This window comes from Triturus cristatus, chromosome 4_2 (assembly GCF_964204655.1).
Source record: "Triturus cristatus chromosome 4_2, aTriCri1.1, whole genome shotgun sequence".
Taxonomy (NCBI): domain Eukaryota; kingdom Metazoa; phylum Chordata; class Amphibia; order Caudata; family Salamandridae; genus Triturus; species Triturus cristatus.
This window is the reverse complement of record NC_140586.1, coordinates 667,043,640-667,070,526: the sequence shown is the minus strand read 5'-3', so window position 1 is coordinate 667,070,526 and position 26,887 is coordinate 667,043,640. Positions and strand designations below refer to the sequence as shown.

At 45.2% G+C, this 26,887-nt stretch overlaps 1 protein-coding gene and 1 long non-coding RNA gene across 2 annotated transcripts in view; one reads left to right on the top strand and one right to left on the bottom strand.

Moving 5' to 3' along the window:
- LOC146834868 (FRAS1-related extracellular matrix protein 1-like) overlaps positions 1 to 26,887 on the bottom strand; it is a 991,143-nt gene that overhangs the window by 377,842 nt on the left and 586,414 nt on the right. The gene's annotated exons all lie outside the window — the stretch shown is intronic.
- The window catches only part of LOC146834869 (uncharacterized), a 110,508-nt gene continuing 84,418 nt past the window's right edge, over positions 798 to 26,887 (top strand). Inside the window, exon 1 of the long non-coding RNA XR_014960664.1 lies at positions 798 to 860. This is a non-coding gene — a long non-coding RNA (uncharacterized LOC146834869). The remainder of the gene's footprint in view (positions 861 to 26,887) is intronic.

The following is a 26,887-nucleotide window of genomic DNA, read 5'->3' as shown; positions in this document are numbered from 1 at the left end:
TTTAAGGTATGCAATACTAGGTTATTAGACTGTTAAGATTCAGGACTGGTGTTTAACGGTCTACAACAATGTTTTTTTTTCTCTCACCTTGAAGTAAACTGTTATTACATGAGCCTTCTATCCATATTCAAGGTTCTACAAATCTTTTATTATACTCTTGCACAAGCATTTTAATGTAACCAGTTACGCTGCTAATAATTGTCTTAATGATTAATACAAGTACTGTATATAATTATACGTATTATCAATTGTGAGTTGATAGGAGTGTTAGATCAAGTGCGGTTAAAACATCTTGTTACTATAAATTGAACCTAAATAATGTATATACAGGTAACTGCAGATCGAGGTATCAGGACTGATTGCAAATTAGATCTGTGTAGGCAAAACCATGTATTAGTTATAATGTTATGTCTGTACAAGAACAAGAACAATACCTAGAACATTCCTGCCCTTTTTCAAAGGGGCTCTACGGCATACTGCAGTTTGCAAAATTCCCCGATACAATTGCATTATATGTCTTCACTGTGCCTCAGCGTTGCACACATCTTCTCAGTTTTCAGAGCGTGACACGATATTTACCAATTTACAGAGCTGCAGTAAACACAAAATTTCTTTTAACATGCAGATTCGGTCTTTTCTACACTTATTCATGTAAGATTTTTTTTACATTGTTTCTCTCCTTTTGAAGATGGCAACCATTTTCAGGTATTGGGATTCTTTCACTTTCTATCCGTTTCACTTTCACCTTGGCTGTACCCTTTTCGCTTTTTATTACTACGGGTACATATGGCGTCAGTTATTAGGCGTCTTAGTTCGAGTCCAACCATCGGTTGAGTGCGTTAGACTAACCCGCAACCCAGGTAACTTGCAGCACTTTAGATTTCTTCTTTTTTACGCTAACAGCGTCACATATAAACCAGCGTATCTGGCCTTCAAGCGCATCGGCAACACGTTATTATTGCTGGCATGATGACACATTTTCCTATGATATGTTGTTGTTTTAACTTGTAGACCGTCACGATTGGTAAATCAATTTATTGGCACTAACGCGCATCCGCAGCATGCCGTAATCTCGGCTACAACGGCACGTTTCCTTTGATTTACACATCATGTTCATAATACGTTTTTTTTTTCATTGGGGCACTTGTTTTAAGTTCTGTCACTCGTTTTTTTGTTCCACGCATCACTGGTTTCAGCATGTATTTCTTCACCCAACCCAACATCTTGGCTTTCACTCCATCTAACTGGACTGCTTGTACACCCGTTCTTTTTTCGACCTCTCACTCGGCAGTTTTAGCACGTGTTTTTTCACCCCACCAGCCATCTTGGCTTTCACTCCATCAAAACTGGACTGTTTGTATACCCGTTTTTTTTACGATCGCTCACACGGTCATTCACATTAACCACTTGCAGGAACCTTGTCGTCTCATTTCGTCTCTCTTGTTTCTCTTGGAATTTACCCCCTGAAGAAGGGCGGTATTACTGCCCGAAATGCATTGGGGCTAATATAATGAGCTAAAAACATCATGGATATCCATTAATGGATTTATGAAAACAATGCAATGACCTCATGAAAATAAGGAGTGTAAATTATTGCACAGTACATTAAAAGGGAGTATTCACTGCAATTTTGGATTACTTTGGATTAGTTGAGTGAAATTGGTCATTTTTGGACCTTTGGCTGTGCGCACTGAAGGACACCTCCCAGTGGGGAGGTGCAACCATAATTATTTTGACACGCCTGGGTTTAGGGGACGATACCTCAGCGCATGCCCATGAACATATTATCAAGTAAACAGACTGGTGTAATTTGAATACCGCGGAGTGTGTGATACAACAACTTGTGGTAAACACAGCAGACACACAGAAACACATTTAGTGCACAGGTAGGCACAGAGACGCACAGACAGGCACACAGTTTTGCCACCAGGGAAACACAGAGGAGGACATTCAGGCGAGAATTCACACATAGACAGGCACACATATGCATTGATAAAAAGAGAGATAGGAAACTTTCACAGTCTGGTACTTAGGCACTCTGACATATAGTCACATACACACAGAAGAGGGAACAGGGAAAACATACATGTAGACACCAATCATTCCCTTCTTTCTCATACACAGACAGGCACACTGTGGAGAAGAAGGCACATAAATAAAAAGATGCAAAGAGAAACACATCTACATGCTGTGATATAGACATAAAGTAGCAATAAACAGGAGTGGGGCCCGTTAACCCAGGTGAGACCGGGCGTAATATGCAACAAAAAACAACGTCTCAACTGGAAGGTATTTAAAAAAAAGGACAATTTACAAGGTGAGATAAATCACAAAGGAGTGGGGAAAAGGAAGGGAGACCACAGCATGAGGTAAGGGTAGAAAGATTAAAGTGTTTATACAATTCTGTAAGTAGTTAAGAAGCACTACAGTACATATATTTGTACAATGACCATAACACACAAGGTGGGCACTGAACGTGCTAGTGAATTGTGAACAGCGCTGTGACACAAAGGTGCAAAAAACAGCATGAGCGGCGCAAATTGAAAAGAATTATAGTGGTCAACAAAATAAGCAGATATATACAATTATGTACAAAATTATTTAGATGGTTTAGTTGACCACAGAAGTGCCTGAGTTCTAGGCTGTGTAGTCAACGGCGTTTCAACCTGGCTAATTTCAGGTCATCATCAGGACATAGGTAATTAATTAGGGGGTAGTGCTTCTGGTAGAAAACAAAGGCGTCGCGTAAAGTTGTAGATATTTTGGTAGAAGACGCTGTGTGATTCAATAGGTTCCAACATGAAATTCCAAAGGGAGAAGGATGCGTAATGGCAGGATAGATAGAAAGAGCATATTCACTTTAAGACTGGTTAGCAGCGGTAAAGTGCGCACAGTCCTAAAGCAAACAGAAATTAATTCAGCAAATCTGGAGGGGTGAAGTCAAAACGTTTGGGGTTGACCCTGCAGAGAGGGCCAGGTCCAACAACATCGTACTATATCAATGAACCACTTCTGGGAGCTACATAAAGGATATGGGAAACAAAAGGTTTGCCCTTGCAGTAGATAATGTAAACAATATATTTTATATTTAGATATTTAGCCCCATAAAACAACGGTTGATGGAATGTTATGAATACCAAAATCACAACAAAAAGGCAAGCTAGAAAATTGGGTTTCAAACTATTGGGACAGAAAACTTCTCTTCATGGTAATGGACGTGCACCCCAGCCCTGAGTGCTCAAATGTACTGATGTCTGGAATACAAATGCTGATTTTTGTAGTCATAGGCAAACATGATCATGCGTGTGCACCATGACATAGGCCTGTCTCACAGATTGTGGTCATGTTGTACCAGGAGGGCACCCAAAGCGCTACCCTCATGCAGGATGTAGAGTGTGCCTGGTGCATGTACTGGGTGGATATGTACCTGCGAGGAGTACAGTGCGTGAAGTGCATAGTGTTTTTTGCGTGGGCATGGGCAATGTGTGTGCTGGATGTATGTGTGTCTGAAAGGCTACAGTACTGTGTAGTGCAAGCAGAGTGAATGTGTATGCTGAGTGTGCATGTGGTGGCACAGTACATGGAGGTAACCATGATTGGCCCTGTGTGTGCTGTGCACGTGCACTGAGTGGAAGTGTGCCTGCAATGGTATTTTACATGGAGGACCATGGATTCCATTTTGTAAGACCTAGGCCTGCATGGTGAAGACACAAGGAAGTAGAGGGGTAGAGGACTCCCCCCAGACAGATGTGTGTATTGCTGCATTTCTGGAAGATGGGTGGGACATGCTGGGGAGGGGAGACATAGGCTCCCCCAGTACACTCAAAAGGGTGCCTTTTGAGTCAGTTAAAGATCATAAGCAAAGGGCCTGCAGAAATCTTAGGAAGGAGAAGGGGCTGAATCATAAAGAGTAGGGCCGAAAACCCGAGATTAACCTTTTTTAATGCACATATCACTGTGGCTGACATCCAGTAGTGAACTCTAGCCACTCCCATGGCCTGTGTTGTGGGACTATCAGCTTCAGAGTCTCTCCTGCTGTGGCAGACAGCTTTTAAAGAGGGAGAGGTGAAGTATGTACTTCAAAAGAAGCAGAACCCCAACATAAAACTTCAAAAACCCGGACCTTAAATCACATTTGGTGTCTGGAAATGAACTATAAGAAGGGGAGCTTGAGACCCCATAAATTGCCATCTGTCAAGCATCCAGACGGGCTCCTGTGTGCCAGGAGGGGTCATTGTGGCAAAGACTTCCATGCGGTAAGGGCTAAAGCCTTGCCTGGCAGCTGTGCGGAAACCCCGTATGCCAGGAAAGGCTGCCTAGAGTACTTGTGCCATGTGGATTGGGCTGGAGCCCATATGCTGTGTGCAGTGGTGACCAGCAGATGACCAGGAGCTATGAGAACTGTGACTGACCCAACCCGGAGAACGACTGAGGATGCTTTAGGGAGCATCGCCATCATAGCTCAGGATCAAGGACGGGGCATTGGAATCACTCCCCCTGACTTTTGGGAGTGTGGGAACTTACCATGCAAGAAGCGTGCAGGAACACCTCTGATTGCTGCCAGAGCACTACCGTGAAGTAGCGAGGGCGAGCCTGTCTCAGCCGAGTGCAATCACTGAGTCCCCTTGCTGCTTACTCATCTGATTAGGACTGGACCTACTGTGAGTGCCCACAGATGAGGCTCACTCAAAGACGCTGCACGCTTCAGCCTGCTGGAGAGGATAAGACTTGTTTGAGGCTACTGGCCCTGGGGGACTCGCTGTTGCAAGCACTGTGGCATTAAAACACTTTTGTATTGACTTTAAGAGTCAAAGTGGACTCTTGAGATACACCTGCTGGTTGAGCATTCCCTGGATGTGGCCACCAGTGAATGGGGAATAACCGCTATAACATTGTGAGGAGAGTGAGACAGGGACTTGCCACTGAACACTAGAGCCCTGACCCCAAAGGGAAATGTGTTATTGTTTGTGAATGTTGTACTCTTCTTCTGAATGAGTAGAGTTCAAAATAAAAAAATTCTCTTTTTAGGTTTCACCTGCATAGTGTTTGCACTGTGCTAGTGACATCTCTTGTATTTAATGTATCTTAAAAGGGGGCTCTTATTAGTTCCCATGGATTAATTAAAGTGTTCATTCACTTTTGTGTGGAACATTTTTGTTTTGTTAACTTCCACTGGCCGCAAACATTTACAATACTTTTTCTATAGCTGTTCACACTGCTTAAGCCCCAGTCACTGTCAAGATAAGATCTCTTCCCACGGAAAAGGCAGACAGCTTCTAACAATATGCTGGAATGCTTGCTTTTTATTACTTTGTTGATTTAAAAAAATGTTTTAGCCTTAGAATGTTTGTGGCATTTCCTATTCATGCCTCAGTACCTTTCTTTGCACTTTGTAGGCATTATCAGATCGATTGTTTTCTACTTAATCTATTTGGTCATTATGATCAAATTCTAAATGTTGTAATGAAAATTGCATGTTAAAAATAAAGTTAATATACAAGAGCTAAGCTAGTTTACTACTAAACAGGCAGCCACAAGTGCAGTTACCTTGCAGACAACAGGGTCCTGATTTAAATGATGCAGTAGCACTGGGCCCAAACGTTGTCAGAACTCCTCTACACACATAATAGTGTTGATATGATTACTAAACAGGCAGTTACAATTGCAGTTACCTTGCAGTTAGAAGGGACTTGATTTGAATGGTGCATCAGATTCAGTGGCACTGGGGCCAAAAGCTTCATGGACCCCACTAAACCCAGAATATTGCAAAATGTTACTATTAAACAAGACAGTCCCAAGTGCAGTTATCTAGCAGGCAATAGGATCAAGATTTGAATGGTGCAGCAGGTGCAGTAGCACCCGTACCAAAAGTACTAGGCACCCCACTAAACACCTAATATTGCTATATTTTACTACTATACAGCCAGACACAGTTGCAATTATCTTGCAATTAAAAGGGTCTTGATTTGAATGGTGCAGCAGGTGCAGTGGTACCATGGCCTAAAGCTCTGGGGACCCCAAAAAACACAGAATATTGCTAAATGCTACTTCTAAACAGGCAGTCACAAGCGCAGTTATCTAGCAGGCACTAGGGCCATGATTTCAATGATGCTGCAGTGGCACTGGGCCCAAACATTGTCAGAACACCTCTAAACACATAATATTGCTATTACATCAATTAATTCTATTTCCCTCTCATTTCATTTTTCAAAATTGGGCTGTTAGTTACCTCTACTATACCACTAGTAACAGCACGAAATTTTGCCTTTTTGTACATAAACAAGTCATAACACTTTAACAGACTTTCTTTAACTTATATTGTACAATTACTCAGCAAACTACAACTTACAACAAAAACAGCTTATTAATCACATAGGTGAACCTAATGCATTTACCAATCCTTGTTTATAAAAGTGAGTATTTGGCTAGACATTGATTTATTGCTGCTGCTGTGCACTCTGAGTTGTGATTCCATGCCCACTAATCAATATCCACACCTCCCTCTGAGCAAGCCTTAGACTGCTCATTCACCTCTACCACTGAGACTCAATTGCAGAAGGGCTACTTGGCTCGGTTGCTCAGGTTGTATAGTAGGTTTGGCCTGTGACATCAGGAGTGAAAGGCCTCAACCACCATGTTTTTGCCCAGTAGCCTCTGTGTGCCGCGTGGCCCTCTGAATGGAGTTCTGACACACCCCATGCAACTCTCAGTTTTTCACTTTTTGACCTCTGGTATGAGGATCTTATGTGGTAGGAGACTCCCTCCTGGAGGATCATCTACTATAAGATTTGTCAAAATTGAACTATGAGTTGCTATCTTGAGTGACTGCCTTTTAACATAAGGTCAGCTTTCTGTGAACAACTAGGATAAAGGACTATGGGTAAGCTAACGGGGACATGTATAGAAAGTGTGTGTGCACTAATAACGTTGGGTGTATGGATTAGGGAGAACATGGTGTGTATCTTTGGTACTTCAATGTATGAGGACATTAATCCAATCTGGAACACCTGTGCATGAATGGTACACAAGACGGAGGTTAGAGAGAGCCTGCCAGGCAGGAATGTAGTTTGTAGAACATTCCTAAGGTCTATTGAAGTAGACCAGGCTCGTGTGAAAGGAAGAAGGGAGACAGACTCTATTTTCAAGTGTGGATACAAGCCATACTATCTTCCGGCTTAATTCTTTGACAGAGTTGTTACTACAGACAGTTTAGTGTAATAGCTGAAGGGATCTCCAACCAGTAGCTTGTGAGTTACTGTAGCTCTCTATCTACCTCTGTGAAGTTCACCTGTGTGCAGCCCAGCTTATTACATTAGAAAGTGTTTGATTTAATATACATATAAAAAAAAATATGCACTAATTATATTAGTATCTCTCAATGCATTTCATTGAACACAAGTAGCTCTCAGTACAGGCTTCCCCCTCTTTTGTATCTTTGTCTCAGATTCCTTTGTCAGGGAATACCCAGTTCCACACACTCATCCGGACAAGTTTCAGTGACACAAGACTTTAGCCCGACCAGTCTGAGATTAATAAACAAAATGTCAGGAACTGCTTGAAATCATCTCTTAAAAAGGGTCACTGGACTACACATCTCCATCTGCAAAACCTAGATAATTACTGGGTAAGAACCATGATCAGTTTGCAAGAAATCTCATTGATCAATCCCAGAAGGCACACTTGTGTGTGCTTGAGAAATATTTGGACTTCCTTACCAGGTGTACAAGAGCCCTCAAGGAGATCTTTAGGCTAATTATAAAAGGAGGAATAAACTATTCCAAAAAGGGGCTTTCTGGGTTGTATCTCCAGAATGATGATCCTGCTTTGTGGAGTTTCAGCCCTGCTTTCTGGCATCCAGGGAGCTGTGCAAGGGATTTGGACTCTTATTCTGGTGAAGGAGCAGCATCCGCCATAAGGGAAGGGGGCAACTCACTCTGATGGAGTGCTGGAAGTTTACCCCTGCAAGAGGATGCCAGTTAGAAAAAGGATCACAACAGAGCAGGAAGGTCAAACAAGTCGGACCATTTGGAGTAGACTGTAAAAGAAGGGCTTTTTTATGGAGTAAAACACTCCAAACCACATTCAAAATTGGTGCAGCAGTTGTGGACTTAGGAACTTTTGAAGGATCTGCTCATGTGGAGTCCTTTCTAATTTCCTGCTGTGAACCAGAGGAAACCAGGCTCCCACACCATTCACCTGGTGTCACCTTGAAGAGGCAAAGGTCTGCTCTAGACTGCCCCACATCTGAGAGAAATTACCTGGCATAAGTCTAATAGGAGGGAGTAGACAGATTTCCAGCAGGTGCAGGTAGTTGTGGACAACTGTCCCCCATGATCTAACATATGTGATGGCCCTGGGAAAGACATCTGTGGAGAGTAACCAAGTTTTCCTGTGAAAAAAGGTAAATTAAGTATGAGAAACAGAGGGAGGCACGGCCTATCTCGAAATGTAGTTGGCAGCAGTTTTGCAGCGCTCTGGCATGGTGGCTCCAGTCTACCACGATCCTGACTGTCCTAGTTTTTGTCTCATCTAGAGTGAAGCTCGAGTCCATCCCTTAGCACGGGGCGCAGCTGCAGGAAGAAGCTGGAGCCATGGTAGTGCACAAAGCTGCAGAGAATTTAAGATGGTGGCATGAGTGTGGCCCTGAACTTACCAGAGGCCAACTGCCATAGAGCCAAAGGAGGAGACCACAGCTAGGAGCCAGTGTGATCCCCCAGAAGAGGAGCGATGACCCCAGATCTGAGAGAGAACCTGGTGCGGTGCTCTGGATATTTGGGGTTTGGGAAGGCTGGCGCTTTCCCTGGCGAGGGGTCAGATTATCAGGCATTCATTGTGGCCTACAGAGCTTGGAGACAGCAGCGGTGGGAAGATTTGGAACTGCACCCCCGTGTCTTGTGGGCTGGGAAATGACACTAAGTGTGGGCTGCAGAGGGGCACACAAGGGCATGGCCCCTGCCCAGAGCCCGGAAATACTTGTGTTGGGGGAATTTATCTTGTTGCACCCCAGGAGGGCCCATATTGAGTCAGCAGTCAGGTCTGGGATAGCTGGTTGCAGGCATAGAGGAAGTCCCATGGAGCAGGCAGTGAGGAGAGAGCACTGAACTACAGCACAATCAATAGAAAAGAAACAGGTTGTGCCATAGGGCAGGGGGTCCTATGAAGGCCTCATTCTGGAATTATGTCTGCCTGTCTGTACAACCCCTCCTTGGCTAGGAGAGATAAGCATGGGGAGAGCTCCACTGTTCATTACAGTCATTGATGTTTGTCCATGGATCTTGGGCAGGTGGAGGCCACAGGCTTTTCTTCTGGATATGGCCTTTCCTAACTGGACTTGATGTGTACTTGGCCTGCATCAGAGGACTCTTGATGTTGAACTTGTTGACTGGACTTCATGCTTCCAGGAAGACTTTGCCGGAGCTCAAATATTAGATGTATCATACGCTTGGGAAAGTGAGAAGGGGTGTGCACGTCAACTGAAATCCAGAAATGGAGAAATAATGGGTAATTCCCAGCCCCTGGCTGACTATGCAGACCTAAACTACATTTCAGAACCAATAAGTCCTTTCGACATATCTTGCCCTGGACATCGTCGTTATGGGTAGATATACCAAGAGAATGGGGCTATGTCGGCACAAGTTAGGGCACAACAAGCAAAGCAGAGCCCCTTGAGCACAACTCAAGAGGAACCCCCACAGAACAGGGAGATACATTGGAATTAATGTTATCAGTGAAGTCAACCAAAGAGACCCTAGAGCAAAAAATTGACTCCATAGTGATGGAGCTGAGCCTCACCCGGGATGATCAAATTAAGGCCTTGGAGCTAGTCGCCAAATCAACCCTCAATGTACTGCAACCAATATCATTGACCAATAGAAAACAGTTGTAGGATCTAACTGAAAGAGTATATTGTTTAGAGTAAAGGACTGAGGCTTCTGAAGGAAGGGCTAGGAGGAATAACATTCGCATCATGGGTTTACCCAAAAAGGCTGAGTGCAAAGTCACTCTGTATTTTCTTGATACATGGCTCCAACAGAACATTGTGGTAGAAAACCACTCCCCTTTCTACGCTCTGGAGAGAACCCAGTGGGTTTGCGCTAGGTCCCCTGCCCTGTCAACCCCGTAACCCCACAGGACCTGTTGTGACCCAAATGCTGCACTCAGTGAATCGAGATTTAATCATCTGAAGAGCCAGGGAGAATGGGGGAGTCATGATGGATCACTGTAGAGTGATGATCATTCTGGATTACAAGACTGTAGTGCAACAACAAAGGGCATACCTCATTGAGGTTATGCACTAACTACAGGTCATGAACTTTAAGTATGCTCTATTGGTCCTGTAATACCAAAAGCCCTATCTGACCATAAGGTGCAGAAAGCCTGGAAGAGGATTAAGATATAGGGCGACAAGTCAGGTGACCTGCAGCTACCCAAGAGAAGACATCTGGCACACAGAACTAGCAGGAAGAAAGAAGTTTTCATACCGAGGCTCCTGATGCAGTGTGCAACAATGGAAATCAGTGAGAAATTAAGAATAAGTATTTCATCATTCCAGACAAAGGAATGCTTCCTGCTTGAGCACACACCATACTCACTAAAAAGCCAACTTGTTTTTTTGTTGCAATTTGCCTCTGCTAGGGGGCAACATAAGTCTGTTGATTTATCTCATTTTATGGCAGTGCTACCCTGGTTTTAAGAATTTCTTTCAATTGCATGTGTAACTGAGCAACCATTTGTTGTGTATTTCCAAATAAAGCACTCCACGTTGATCTATCAGAAGAGCTTTATTTAGAAAATAAAATTTACACCATTGTAAGCTGCAATAAGCCCTTCATCTGTGTCTCCTACATCACAGCCGTGGTCCTTCAGCTGCTTCCTCTCTCTGTGTCTCCAACCAACTGACTTTTCATTTCAACATAAGGCCAATCATTCTAGTACATCACCCACATCTGAATTCCAATGTAAATAACACCTAATGACAACATATCTTCTTCACCATATAAGCAAAGTATACAGAACCCCCTCAAACAAAATTCACCCCATAAAACATGCAATGAAGAAGGAAAAAACTGAAAGGAAGAAAGCAAAAATATCTAAGTCCAAGGTACAGAAATCCCATTCCATGTATTTGTCAACATACTTTTTCAACCACTCTGGAGATCTTTTAGTTCTACCTGATCTCCTCAAAGCCTCACCACCTCAGAACATTTCACTAGGTTGAACATACTACACACTTCACCAGTATCACAGAAAGACAACATTCCTCCTGGCATCTTTGACCTTATGAGGTCCAACAAATCTTGACAAACCCTTCCCCACATGTTTTGGTTTCTTACTCAGAACTACATTCCAGGTCTTTAACAAGCCCTTACGAGTGGCATCATGCTAAGCTTTATAACTCACTTAATGCCATCTCACTCTTAACCTCCATTCCTCTTTCTGGACCCTCCGACATCCTAACCCAATGAGCCAAACTGGATTAAACTTAGATGTTGCTCTCCTACCCCTCATCCTTTCAAATGGAGCCACTTTGGTTACCAGATTTGGAGTAGTCCTATGAGCCCACAACATGTCTCCTGGGACACTAGTAACTCCAGCAGAACTGCACTGGGCAATTGGCAGCCTGAAAAGACAGTCCAGTACCACATTTTTCCACCCAGGTAAGTCCTGAACCTCAAAATTGAACTCATCAACACCTTCCAACCACCTCCCAATCCTAGGAGGGATACACTGATTATCTTTGCAGTAATACACTTGAGCAAGTGGCTTGTGATCGCTCCTAACAACAAAAATTAAACCCCATAGACAGAACGTAAACTTCCTTATAGTCCAAGCACTAGGCCAATGCCTCTTGCTTCGTCAAAGAATAGTTGACTTCAGTGCCACTGAGGGCTCTGGAAGCAAAGGCCACCAACCTCTCAACACCATCATTAACTTAAGAAAGAACTGCTCCTAGACTCTTAAGACTGGCATCAGTCATCAATAGGGTCTTTCTCTTCACATCAAACTTTCCTTATGTGGTCATGCCTCAAGGCTGGTCTTTTACTTGCCGGAACGTCTCAGCACATTCATCTGACCACACAAACGTCTTTCCTATTTTCAAAAGTTGACTCAAATGGTAAACCAAAGATGCAAAAATTATTAACAAACTTAGAATAATATTCCACCAGCCGCAGAAAGGATCTCAACTGCTCCTTATCACAAGGGGTCGGTGCTTGAACAATTGACTCAGCAAGCTCTTCCTTAGGGCCAATTACCTCACCAGAAATTCTGTGGCCCAAATATTTTACTTTGCTTACTCTAATCTGGCATTTCTCTTTCTTAACAGTCAACCCATTCTGCTGCAGTCTCTTCAAAACTTAAATCAACGTCTCCTCATGTTCAGTCCAGTCCTTTCCATGAACAAGACTATCACCTTGAAAAAACCGAACTATCGGCCTCCCACCCAAAACCATTCTCAGTATACTCTGAAAACATGCGACATCCTCACAAAGCGATACGCTCCAAGTGGTGTGACTGACATAAAGCCCCTAAGTAGGCCTGACTTCCTCTTGGATAATGGAAGTCACCATCTTCAAAATCTTAAAGAATGAAAGTCACAATTTTTCCTGATGTATGCAGAATCTTTGTCATGCCTGACATTTGATGCACACATAGTCTGACTTTATCTTTCTAAGAACTATGAAAACATCGAATCATTCGACTAATGACATAAATGTATCATCTGATGCAACATTCATCTGGGTCAAACATCTACTCTGCACCATGTCAAGTTTAAGTAAGAATAAAATATAGACATATGGTCGAAATAGTGTAGTCTGAATTGACCTCTGGGACGCACACCTTGTTGCACATAATCTATGTCAGACATTCCGAAACTTATGTCAGAAATTCCAATTTCTGATAAGATTTAGTATTTAAGGACAGCCACTTGACCACTTGTCAGGAGAAGTCGTTTGCCCAGATTATCGCACAAGACTCTGCTAGAGATGGTCTCACATATTACCGGCACACTTCGCATTTATCAGATGCTACATCTCACCTGAAATCGATAAAGCTTAGTCCTGGATGAAAACTGCAGCGTGTGTTTGCCCTTCGAATAGAACACTGTCTTCACACCCCCACTGACAAAGACAGCCTTAGCTGCCAACAAGGTATGCAGTGCGTCTCTTCTCCCTAAAAAATGTGAGACTCCAAGTTGCTCTGCCATCCATGATCTCTTAGTGTAGCGCCTAGAAGTAGATGCTAGGGGGTTAGGCTCAAGATGACATTTTAACCATGTTAGACGTTTATTTTTTTCTCGTTATTTAGAACGTGGTTTCTTGCTGTTATTATTATATTCTGTGAAGTTGTTTAAGATATACTGACAAACAGATTGTTCCTGAAGTAATAAATACTTATACTTAAAATTATTCATTCTTCTTAGTGCATTGTGTGTTACTGTGAATAATGAAATAGGTTTGTTACATTTACCACGGTGCCCCTAATCCCCTCATAGGGATTGTAGTAACCCAAAGGCAATACTTCTATTTTCAATAACACATTGAATAGTGTTTTGCGGGTCTGCAAAAACCTGTCTTACACATTCATTGTTGGTGCATTGAACCAAGTTCGCCCAGGCTACCGGTGGGTAGGAAAGCACACCTTGTAGAACTACGTCGTAGTTTACGCAACATGACAAGAGACGATAAGGGCTTTGACTCTTCACTCAATGCAACTTGATGGTATACAAATGCTAAGCATTTGTACACCATTCAGGCTAGAAAGTTTTTCCAAAATATTAGGGAGAGGCTGTCTGTCCACCTCAAAAACACTTATTGAGATCACGCAGATCCAAACACATCCAAATGTTTTTCTCATCATCTTTACGTGCTAACACAACTGGTGTCAACTACTCTGAACATTCTATTTCCTCAATTACTTCCAGTTTTTATTAGCCTTTCCAACTCACATTTCAATGTTTCCAACAAAATTATATGTACTTTCCGGAATTTATGGACAACCAGTTTGACGCCCATTTTAAGTACAATTTTGAACTCAAAATGTTTAACAGTCTCAATGCACTGCCAAACACAGATGGAAACAAGCTGACAACATTATTGTTGTCATTGATGTGTGAGATCATCATTACTTGGTCCGGAGCATTTAGGTTAAATTTAATACTCAAATCACGCTGGTTATGCCAACCCAGCAAATTGTCATCTCTCTTTGCAACGTTAACCTTACCAAAGGTTTCTCTATCTCTGAAATTAATTTTCACTGGTGTATAACCAATCAACAGTCTTCCCAACATAACCTACCAGGTTTATATCAGGGTTCTTCAAAACTATATGCTTCTCCCCAAAAACCTTCTCCCAATTTTAAAACCTATCAAAGTAAAAGGTTAGCCAGAGTCAGCTAAAATGTGAATTTCTTTATCATCAAGTGCAATTTTTTATTCCGGCATCTTAATGGAGCCCACATCACACTAAATATTTTCCAAGACATTCACACCTGTGATATGAAACACAATTTTCTCTGTTCCTCAGGGATATCCTCAACTTGTCAAATGACCACACTTTCACTTCACCCCGTCTCCTCCCCATTCTTGCATATTCTAGCATAGTGGCCACATTTCCTAGCATGACAGTTCATACTATTCACTACATGATTACCATTTCCACATCTATAACATCTAAACTTGTTCCCACTCCATTCTAAAGCATGATTAGATCTTATTCCAACTTATTAATTTCGACCATGGGTATCCTCATTCTGGCCACATCAGACTTGAATGTACTGTCGCTCTTCATTTCCTTGACTCATTCTGCAGTACGTTCCATTCCTTCAACAATGGCAACTGCCTCCTTCGGACCAGCATTCTTCTCCAGTAACTTCTCTTATACATGTGGGTCGTTCATGCACCACACTAACAGAGAATCCGGGAGATCACCAAACTCACAAGTTCTGGAGAGATACTTTAAAGCAGCTACATATTTCCCAACCCATTCCGTCTTCAACTTTTCCATGAAAAAATGTACTCATTAATACGAGCACCACAATGTTTTTCAAGCATGCACACAGACATTTCATAAATGTCCTTTGGTTCACCATCCGCTCTCCCAATAGGGATCTCATCCAGACTGTCATAAATGTTCCTGCCTTCATTCCCCAAATTATGCAATAGAACATCTAATTTCCTTATAGGCGAAAACGTTCCCTACCAATGGCCACCAGGTACAAGTCAAATAATTTCTTCCACCTCTCCCAAGGAAGAAGTGATTCACCAGCCTCATTCAAGAATGAAGGGGGTTGTGAGATATTAGTAATCACCAATTAGTTCCCAATGCACATCCACTAACCTAAAAAAGAAGAAGCTACTAAAATAAGCTAAAACAATGAACCAAGATAACAAATTAGCAAAACGAAGTAAGTACAGATTACAAAGCTCCAGAACCAGTACAGGGAGCCAATGTCCAAAGAAGGCTCCTCATAGAAAATAATTCCTCACCAGAGGTTCCAAATGGTAAAACAGTTCATATCAGTAATAACCAAGGAAAGACAGAATCAGCATTGATCCACCTCTCTATCATTGATCCACCCTCGACAACAAGCGGAATAAAAAGCTCAGACACAAACCATGCAGTCACCACCGTGTACTTGCGATGTTTTGGGAATCATATTCTTGAATCGGGTACACCCATTCAAAATGGTTGCCGACAAAGTGTACGTCAAGGGATCTATGCATGTAACCCAGGATGCACAGCAAAGGAGACAGTACAGAAGTTCCTTGAGCGGATTCAGAGAGAAACTTAATGCTCCACTATAACTAGCTGTCATGCTCCCCATCAGTTGACTGCACGCTGGGTAAAGGGGATTCAAACAATAACCCACAATAGCTGTAGCTAGGCTTCCATACAGTCAAATGCATTGATTCCCATGTTACCTTGGCAATAGCTGAGTTCTTGTACATTGTCTCCTCCAACCAGTGAAAAGTGATATGGGTTCATACTTTCTCCTTGATTAGTGGGTTGATGGGGTGATGGTGAGGGCCTTCAACCCGCACAGGTCTTGTTGCCAAAAATGTTGCATATTTCTGAATAAATCAATCAATCAATCAGGTGATTGTTAAGCGCGACTACTCACCCATAAGGGTCTCAAGGCGCTGGGGGGTTGCAGTTTCCAGTCCATCAAGGAGGGGGTCTGTCGAAGAGTCAGGTTTTGAGGTTTCTTGCGAAGATGGGGAGCGATGTTGTCTGTCTGAGGTGGAGCGGAAGGTCGTTCCAGGCTCTGGCCGCGCGGAAGGAGAAGGATTGGCCGCCCGATCTGGTCTTTCTGGTGCGGGGGGCCACGGCGTAGGAGAGCTGAGCTGATCGTAGGGTCCTATGGGGATGTGTGGAATTTGAGTCGGCTGTTCAGGTATGCTGGTCCGGTGATGTGGAGGGCCTTGTGAGCATGGGTTAGCATCTTGAAGGTGACTCTAACTTCGATGGGGAGCCAGTGGAGTGTGAGTAGGTGCTGGGAGACGTGGCAGTGTCTTGGCAGGTTGAGGACCACTCTTGCGGCTGCGTTTTGGATGTTCTGTAGCTTGCAGGTGAGGTTTTTGTTTATTCCGGCATGGAGTGTGTTGCCGTAGTCGAGCCTGCTGGTGACCAGAGCGTGAGTGACGGTTTTTCTGTGTTCGAGGGGGATCCATTTGAAGGTCTTACATAGGAGGCGGAGGGTGTGGAAGCAGGAGGACGAGACAGAGTTGATCTGGCGGTCCATTTTGACCTCTGAGTTAAGGATGATTCCCAGGTTGCGTGCGTGGTCCGTGGGGGTGGGCGGGCTTCCGAGGGCGGGGGGCCACCAGGTGTCATTCCAGGCGTCGGGGTTTGGGCCCATGATGAGTACTTCCGTTTTGTTAGTGTTTAGTTGTAGGCAGCCGTTTTTCATCCATTTGGCGACGGTTTCCATGCCTTCTCGAAAGTTGTGTCTGGCGGTGTTGGGTTCGTTGGATAGGGATGAGTTGGGTGTCATCTGCGTATGACACAATGTTGAGTCCATAGGTTCTGACGATGGGAGCGAGAGGAGCCATGTAGACGTTGAAGAGTGTAGGGCTGAGGGAGGACCCCCTGGGGGACTCCGCAGGTGGTAAGTGTAGGGTCCGAGAGGAACGAGGGGAGTCTGACCCGCTGTGTTCTGCCGGAGAGGAAGGAGCGGATCCAGTCGAGGGCCTTGTCTTGGATCCCTGCGTCGTGGATTCTGCGTATTAGGGAGCGGTGAGAGACTGTGTCGAACGCCGCTGAGAGGTCGAGAAGGATGAGGGCTGCTGTTTCTCCTTTGTCCAGTAAGGTGCGAATGTCATCTGTTGCGGCGAGGAGGGCGATTGCAGTACTGTGGTTATTTCTGAAGCCGGATTGGGAGGAGTCGAGGATGTTGTGCTCTTCGATGAATGTGGCGAGTTGGCTGTTGATGGCTTTCTCGATGACTTTAGCTGGGAACGGGAAGCCTCTGTAGTTTTTGAGGTCGGTGGGGTCCGACGAGGGTTTCTTCAGAAGGAGATTGATCTCAATCAATCAATCAATCAATCAATCAATCAATCATAGCATTTATAAAGTGCACTACATACCCGTGAGGGTCTCAAGGCGCTTGGGGGGGGGGGACGCTGCTACTGTTCGAAGAGCTAGGTCTTGAGGAGTCTCCTGAAGGTTAGAAGGTCTTCGGTCTACCGCAGGCAGATGGGGAGGGTGTTCCATGTCTTGGCGGCGAGGTAGGAGAAAGATCGGCTGCCGGCGGTCACTCTTCGGATGCGGGGGACGGTGGCGAGGGCGCGGTCTGCGGAGCAGAGCTGGCGGTGTAGAGGCTGAGTCGGCTGTTGAGGTATGCTGGTCCGGTGTCATGGAGTGCCTTGTGTGCGTGGGTGAGTAGCTTAAAGGGTATCCTCTTGTTGATGGGGAGCCAGTGCAGGTCTCTCAGGTGGGGTGTGATGTGGTTGCTGCGAGGGATGTAGAGGATCAGGCGTGCGGAGGTGTTCTGGATGTGTTGGAGCCATTTCGAGAGTTTGGCCGGGGCTCCTGTGTAGAGTGCGTTGCCGTAGTCCAGTCTACTGCTGACGAGGGCCTGGGTGACCGTCCTTTTAGTTTCGGTGGGGATCCACTTGAAGATCCTGCGAAGCATGCAGAGGGTGTTGATGCAGGAGGAGGAGACGGCGTTGACCTGCTTCGTCATGGAGAGAGTGGAGTCGCGTTTCCAGTTGTCGGGGAATGAGGCGGTTGCCAGGGAGCGGTTGATGGTGTGGCAGAGCATGGGTGCGATGGTGTCGGCGGCTCTGTTGAAACTTTGGTGGGGGCAGGGGTCCGTGGGGGCCCCGGAGTGGATTGACTTAATCGTCTTCAGTGTGTCTTCGGTGGTGAGGGATGTCCAGTTGTCGACCGCTGGCTTCAGGGTGTCGGGGGTGGTTGGTGAGGGTTCAGTGTGTTTGATGTCTTTGTCGAAGTTGTCATAGATGCTCTTGATTTTGTGGTGGAAAAAGGTGCTGAGTTTGTCGCAGAGGTCATGTGAGGGAGGGATGTCGGTGGACTCGCTGGTGGGTTGGGCGAACTCCTTGATGATGTTGAAGAATTCTTTGATGTTGTGTGCATGAGTGGAGATTCTGTCTTCAATCGCTTTTTTCCTCGTTTTTAGGTCTCGCCTAGCGTTGTAGTGCGAATGCGCTGCCATCGCTTTGCGAAGCATGCAGTATATACTGTAGTGTGGAAGCTTTGTGGCAGCTTCGCCCACTCTCTGCCCATTGGCTTTTGTCTTAAATGCTGCCTTCCAATTGGTTTGAGGCTTGTTAGTCCCTCCTCATTCATCATTTGTATCCTTCCACGGCTACTGGCCCCTTTACTCCTAACACTATTTTCTTCCCTGTCTCCCCACCCCACCGCCCCCTCCCTCAGTCTGTGACTTCTCACCCTCCTGCGCCCCCCCACTCCCGTTCTTGTTTTCTTGCCTGCCGGCACTTCAGTTTTCACCTTTATTATTGCCACCTTGAAATATGCGAGTTCAAGATGCGTGCTGTACAAAAACCTCTCGTGTTTAATGAACTAGATTTTAATGTTTCTCTAAATATAATAAGACTCTAGGCAACGTTCGGGGTATGCATGGCAACTGAGGCCTCTAAGTTCACAAATGGCATTGTTGTCGGGCGGGAGGAGCGGCAGTGTTTTAATTCCTGCTTAAAACGAGCACTTTTAATAACTTCCTCTCAATTCAGTGCTATAATCTTGTGTACTGAGGTGGCGCGCTAAAGAAATGCACGTTTTTTAATTCTGAAGAGACATTATCGCACATTTACATCATATTTACTGTATGATAAAGATGCTGATCATTTTCACGGCTCGCCCACTGGCTCGTATATGCTTGGCTCGTCTCCGGCTGGCTCTATCTGTTAAATAATATATTGGCTCGCGCACCTCTAACAGAGAGTGATGAATGGATATATGACAGTGATCCCGGTAGATGGTAGAGAAATAGACTGGTGCAGACAAACTTACAAAGTCCTTCCCATTGCCTCACGTCAGAATCATCACTTTCAATAACCTGGAAATCTGCCGGCAACTCCTGCATGCCCCAACCTCATCCCCCTCACCTATTCTTAGCAGAAGCGGCAGATTCTGAGCTGTGCCCTGCTGGTGCAGAGGAGCACAGCAGAGTCTGTAGAAGAGCTGGGATCCCTAGCCACTCAGGACGGGCACCTAAGCCTTCCGGGTGCCTTCGCACTCAGGATAAATGAATACATTTTGTTCTGTGCATTAGTCGCCCCTCTGTGAGCACTATCTGGTAGATGAAGCTCTGTGTTAATAAACACATTCAGAGAGGTGGTTGTGTACAAACAAACAGCCACAATACCGTACGTTTTGAACGTGTAGTTAAATACCTGCTCATCGAGTACCTCATTGGCTGATCATTCCATGACACTACCAAAATTACATTTGGACAAATTTGCTCAACTGTAAAACACTCCCTTCTATGGGTCAGGGGCTTTGGGATTAGGTAACCTACTTTGGATGCTGTGTAAAAGAGTAAATACAAAAATGAATGCAATGAAACTAAGCAACCAGTATTGTCTAAAAGACGGTGAAAACTGACACGCATTCTGGCATTTTGTTTAGTTAATGTCGATTTTCTCATAGATGCGAGTAAAGTACTCTTAATATCTTAATGAAATCTGCACACTTTTAACTAATAGCACCGGGCGACCTTTGACAATTAGGCAGTGAATACATTTTCATTTACCCCCGAAGCTCCCCTGCCCCGCCTCCTTGGCAAACTTCATTGCCTCCCAGTGTTTGGGGGATAACCAAGACGCAGGAGAGTGAGTCAAATAGTCTAGACAATGAAAGAGAAGCCGGGATTCGGATTCACATGCTCCAATCCTGATCGCGTTGGTTAGTCTGTAAGCACTACTTTTATTAATGTGTTTTGCATTAGTAAAGCACCACGGTGTGCATGTGTGGCAACACTTCACCCATGAGGTACGTGCCAATCAATTGTTGACACAATCCACACTTTGCGTCTTTCAATATATTTATTAAGAAGTGCAGGATCTTTCCAAGGGATTCTGCACACTACATACATTCACTCCAAAAATAAAACATGTAGGTAAAAAATATTGCCATTTACAATGTCAATAGCTCTAACTCACAAATGCGAGACCTATTTGCATTGGAAATGCTTGTTCTGATGAGTTGGTGGTGGGCGTTGGTGGCAGCTCTGAAGTTGTTGTGGGCTTCTGTGGATTCGGTGTTTTTCCAGGCATTTTTCGAGGCGGCGGCAAGTGCGTCTGGACTCTCAAAGTTCGGTGGTGAACCATCTAGCTTTCTTGGCGTGGGTGTTGTTGTTTTTCTTGAGGGGGGGCTATAGTGTTGGCGCTGTCTGAGATCCATCTGGGCAGGGTTCGGGCTGTGGTGTTGGGTACGTCGTTTTCCGCGATGGTTGGGGTGGAGTTGCTGAGTGATCAGGTTAGCTGGTCGTCGGTGATTCTGGTCCAGTTTCTTCGTGGGAGTAGGTGCTGGTGTCTGTGGATGGTGGGTGTTCTGAGGGTGAAGTGGACGCATTGATGGTCAGTCCATGGGAGTTCGATGGTGCGGCTGAAGGTGATGGAGTTTCCTGTTGTGAAGAGGGGGTCGAGGATGTGTCCTGCTGAGTGTGTGGGTTCGGTCACGATCTGGCAGAGTCCAATGTTGTGGAGGTTTTCCAGGAGGGATGTGGTGCTGGGGTCCAGTTGGTTGTCGATGTGGAAGTTGAGGTCTCCCAGTAGGGTGTAGTTGGTGGACACAATGGCATGGGGGGAGATGATGTCCGTGATGGGGGTTCCTCGGAGGGTGGAGGTAGGTCTGGCCAGTATCTTGAAGTGAAGCTGTTCCATCAGGTCCGTGGGCTCGTCGGGGAGTGTGCTCAGGCGGAGGGTGGATTTGTGGACGATGGCGATTCCTCCTCCCAGGCGGGTGGGGCGGTCCTTCCTGGAGATCTTATATCCTTTGGGAATGGCGATGGCGAGGTCCGTCCCCGAGGTGGTGTTGGTCCAGGTTTCGGTAAAGAATGCTACGTCTGGGGTGGTGCTGTCGAGGAGGTCCCAGATTTCGGTGGCGTGTTTGTGGAGGGATCGGACATTGAGGAGGATGCATTGCAGGGTCTTCGGTTCGGTTGTGTTCTTGCGGGCGGGTTGCGCTGGGTCCGTGGTCTTGGCGGTGCTGCAGGTGTGCCGGCAGTGGTGACAGCTGAAGGGTCCGTGGGTGTCGGCTGGTGATGCTAGCTTGCAGTTGTTGTTGCGTCCTAGGTTGAGAGTGTGGAGTGCCGCTGGGTCGTAGCGTTGGTGGTGCAGAGATCCAGGGTTCATGGTGCTGGTCGCAGTCGGGTCGCGGACGGGCGCAGACGGGCTTGCCGTTGGCACGCCGGCAGCATGGCCGCTGTGTGGCCGCGCACTGGCCACCATTAAGTAGGGGTCAGGGAGGGCTGGACAGCTGGGAGGCAGGAGTGTGGAGGACAGCTGGATTGGGCCGGTTGCACTGGTCGTGCTGGGGGGAAGGGCCGTGGGGCAGCAGCGGCGGCGGCAAAATCAGGCTGAAAAAGGCACAAGGAAAAAGGCAAAAGGAGAGAGAAAAGTGCAAATAAGGCAGCAAAAGTGCAAGAAAGAGTGGAGGAAAGACACAGAGGACACAGAAGGAGAGAAAAGGGGGAGATTGAGATGAGGGTAAAAAACAAGTGAAAAACGGAGGAAAGACACAGAAGAAGAGTGAAGGGGGAGATAGAAGTGAGGGGAAAAAACGAGTGAAAACGGAGAGCAAAAGCGGAGCGAGAGAATGGAGACAGAGGTCCACTGGACCACCAGGGATGAGGCACAGGTGAAACCTGCGGGTGGAGGAGGGCCTCGAACACCAACACTCAAGAGTGCAGGGCTCGGGTGAAGGCCTCACTTAATGGTGGAGCTGCGAGGGAGGGAGAGCAATTTCACTGACAATGAGTCAGTGGTCTTGCTCTCCACTCTGATTTATCAGTAGGGCTTTATTCAGTCCAGGAAGGTTACACCATTGTAAGCTGCAATAAACCCCTCATCCATGTTTCCGACATCACAGTTGTATGCCTCCAGCTGGTTCCTCTTCCAATACCTCCAGACAACTGACCTTGCATTCCAACATGAGGTTAATCGTTCTATTACATCACCCACATCTGAATTCCAATGTAAATAACTATTAACCAAAACTCCTTTCTTCTCTGTATAGCATCTGCGACAGCATCTATTTTCTAAAAGTAGTACTGCAGCCAACTTCAAAACTGCTACTGTGCCTGTAATATTTTCTACTGCTTGTAAGTGGACCTGCAGTAGTCATTCCTTTCTGTATTCTGCCTGCAAGGAAGGCTATTTGCTTAGAATATAACTGCACCCTTCCAAATTCATATTAGCTATTACTCTTGAGAGAAAAACGTTAACAATCATTTCTCTCTAGTCAAAGTGGGTAAGGAAATCTAGTTGCCACCAGTTTTACTAAGTACTTTAACTGCCATCTATAGGAGAGCATAATTTCAGTGCAACTGGAGCCTCTGTTGGTGACATCTGATTATAGCCAAAGTGTACAAAATACTAGTGGTCAAGATGTATTTACTTTTTGAGGCCATTTCTTTAGTGGAACTGTAGTCTTCCTTTTTTTTCATAACTGCTGTAAAGATACCCAGTTGCCGACTGGGGTGGTTGTTAGATGTGATGTTACCATGGCGTCACTGATGATGCCATTTGTGATGTCAACTCTGCCCATTAAACCAAAGTGTTTTGGGGAAATTTCAATTGTTTTAAAGGCCCATTAATTGTACTTATTTAAAGTAGTTTTACCGTACCTTTTCAATTGAGAGAAGCTCTTTGGCACCAAACAGCAGAAGTACTGTGAACAGCTATGGGCTTGCAATGCTAGTTAGTATTGGTTAAGCACCTGCCAGGTCTTGAGTAACTTACGAAATCTCAGCAGACTATTCGTCAAGTGAATTGCTAAAGTGATGCCATTCATGATATGAGTTCCTAGACCCTAAAAAAGCTCTACCACCCCATCTCTCGTACTTAGCTGCAGGCATTTCAAATAGATATCGAAGAGAACCATGTCCTGGACACCTCCCAATAAGGCGTCCGAAGCAACAACATCACAGAGACCGCACTCCTCGCCACCATCGATGACATCCGCTCTCTCCTCGACAGGGGCGAAACCGCAGCCCTCATCCTAGTGGACCTCTCGGCCACCATCGACACTGTCTCCCAATGAACTTTAATCATGAGACTCCACAACTCCAGCATCCACGACAAGGTACTAGACTGGATACACTCCTACCTTACCGGCTGAACACAGCGAGTCAGCTATGCCGGTTCCACTCAGAACCTACAGAGATCAGTTGCAGAGTGCCCCAGGGCCCCCCTGGAGGCCATCGTCAGAAACCACGGACTCAACATCCTCTCCTATGCCGATGACACCCAGCTGATCCTCTCTCTCACTAACGAACCCACAGCCACCAAAATCAAATTTCACAACAGAATGAAGGCCGTTGCCACCTGAATGAAAGACAGCTGCCTCAAACTCAACTCAGACAAGACCAAAGTACTCATCCTGGGACCTGCCCCCTCATCCTGGGGCGTCACCCAGACACAGCTCAGGAAACTACAGAACATCCAAAACACCATACCCAGAATGGTCCTCGACATCCCCCGCCGCAGCCACATAACACAACACTTTCAACAACTCCACTTTCTCTCAATCAACAAGAGAATCACCTTCAAGCTCCTCACACTTGCCTACGAAGCTATCCACGATCCAGGATCAGAATATCCGAACCACCGACTCGCATTCCTCATACCCGCCAGACAACTTGGCTCCGCCCAACTTGCCCTGACCTCCGTCCCACGGATCCACAAGACCAGAACCGGAAGAAGATCCTTCTCCTACCTCGCTGCCAAGACCCGGAACACCCTGCCCCTCCAACTCAGGCAATGCCCGTTGCTGACCCAATTCAGGAATGACCTCAAGACCTGGCTCTTGAACTGAACTTCCACGCCCAGACGGATAAGCAGCCCCCCCCCCACCTTCAGCACCTGGAGACCCACACGGGTGAGTAAGCACACTATACAAACTCCTGGTTGATTGATTGAAATAGTAGCTAGTTTGGAGATCACAGGATGCATCTCAGAGTATATTTTTCAATTTTTCCAAGAGGATTTTAGGTCCAATTCCATAAAAGGTCTTAAGTTCGAGACATGCAGTCTTAACATGAATTCTCTTTTGTACTGTGAGCTAACTGCTGGATATATTTAGAAACCATATTATTTTTTTCAAGTTGAAGTGAAGATAGAACTAGCAACAAAACTCTGTATTTTTGTAGCCTCTGAGTCTCATATTGGGAATGTCTAAATATGCTGTGTCTTGTAGAAAAATAAATCAATACAAGATTGAATAAAAGCATTCATAACATTTACCCTTAGGGAAAATTACGAGAATTGGAAGCATTATATATGTAGATGGCACATGCATGATCTAGTTGCCAATGAAATTCGTCACAGTTCTTTGTAAACAGCTTTGCACTCCCTTAATGTACATTTTTAGCTGAATATGTTGTGTTTTGTAAGAATAGCCTTAAACGTATGCCCTTATTTTGCCTGTATCCCTACTTTAGCGCATGCGCAGCACAGGGCATGACCAGTTTCCAGGCCCAAATACCTACTGATCATTGCTACAGCCATGCCTATCGAATGCTTGCATGGCCACATAAAAACATATCAAGTGTAAATATGCTTTTTCGAAAATGTTTTGCGCAGTTCCGGTCAAGAAGGGAATTATATACATATATTGCCTTAAAAAAAGTTGAGTTAAAGGACGTTGTGACTGTGAGCCGGAACATAAAAACATTGAAATGCATTAGATTTAGCTAGCTTTACAGCTATAATTGTCAAAATAACTGCTTATAACTCCCACATTTAACATAATCAATGACTGGTGGCAATACACATGAAATAATCAATAACATCATGGATAATGTCTCTGATTTTTCATTGTATAGAACACAAAGGGATGGAAGAATACAGTTCCAATGGCAATCCAGAGTTAACAGAGATCCTTGAGGATCTTGCATGTGGGGAGACTAGTGGGATTCTATAGGTTCTATGTCAGAATATCTTACATTAAATTGTTGTGCTACAAACTTATCCAAGCTAGAATATCGACAACCAAAATATCATGAAGGTAACAAGCTAGAGGTACACAGAGTCACTAACTCCACATCTAGGAACCTTAAAGCAGGAACAGACAAACGGCTGTGACAGTCCGGATAGATGGGTGGGAAAATGTCAGGTATGGTGATATGGAGCACGTGTGGTGGACCAAAGCAGAGTCTGGGGGATGGGGGCGTGTCCATATTTGGATAAGGGTAGTTTTCTCTAGCCTATGCTTCCACTGCTCATCTTCGGGTAATGCAGTTCAATGATGCCACATTGACTTCCGGTACCAATAGATTTGGCAATGTAAACCTTTGCTAAAAAAAAGTGAAATGGCCCCTGTTGGACATTGCCCTTCTTATGGGAATTTACCCCAAAACTTTTCCTCTTAGTCTTTGCCAACACTCTCCACATGACCTTCGGAATCTGGGCACCTTCCCAATGTACTGCAGAGGGAAGGTGTGCGTGCCTGCTTCACCCGCATTGGGCAGGGGGTGCGTACACAATGGGTTTAGGTGCTGTACCTCCATGCGTTCCGTAAACAGGCGCACCACATATAGTTACGACACTGGCTAGGAGTGGGACGTATCACTGAGTGTGCCACCCACCAGATAGCCTATCAACTCTGCATCGGGCCTGTCATAGCAGCCCTGTGGGGTGCCATTGCGTCCCTGACCAGTTTGGCATTAATAACGGCTCAGCCAACCATGAATGGGTCGTCCAATACCATGAGGGCACCCATCCAGGGAAGTGTGTGTGAGTGGGAGTGAGTGGGAGTGATATTCTGCAGTCTGCCTGTGATTTCAAAATACACAGGTACCACTGTGTATTTTGATTTCATGCCAAAAGCACAATACATTTGACATTGGGTTTACCCGCATGGCTCCAGTCCATGGTGCTGCTAAAAAGTGTTCAATTTTCGAGTACCTACATATCTTCGATATCTTTGTGACCCAGGGTGTACCCTATAACCATGTGGGACTGTACTATCCGGATTGCTAGGGCGGGTCTGGGGTTGGACAGCATGTCGCACCGCACATGGCTGCTCTCCCTATTGGGGGGGTTAAATTAGGAACTGTACACAGTTTGCATACTATTGATATCATAATGATACAAGTGGGCATAGTACTGCTAGTAATATTTCCAAATGTGTTTTATGCCCAAAAGTATATGATGTTCATGCTATAATGATTGACTATG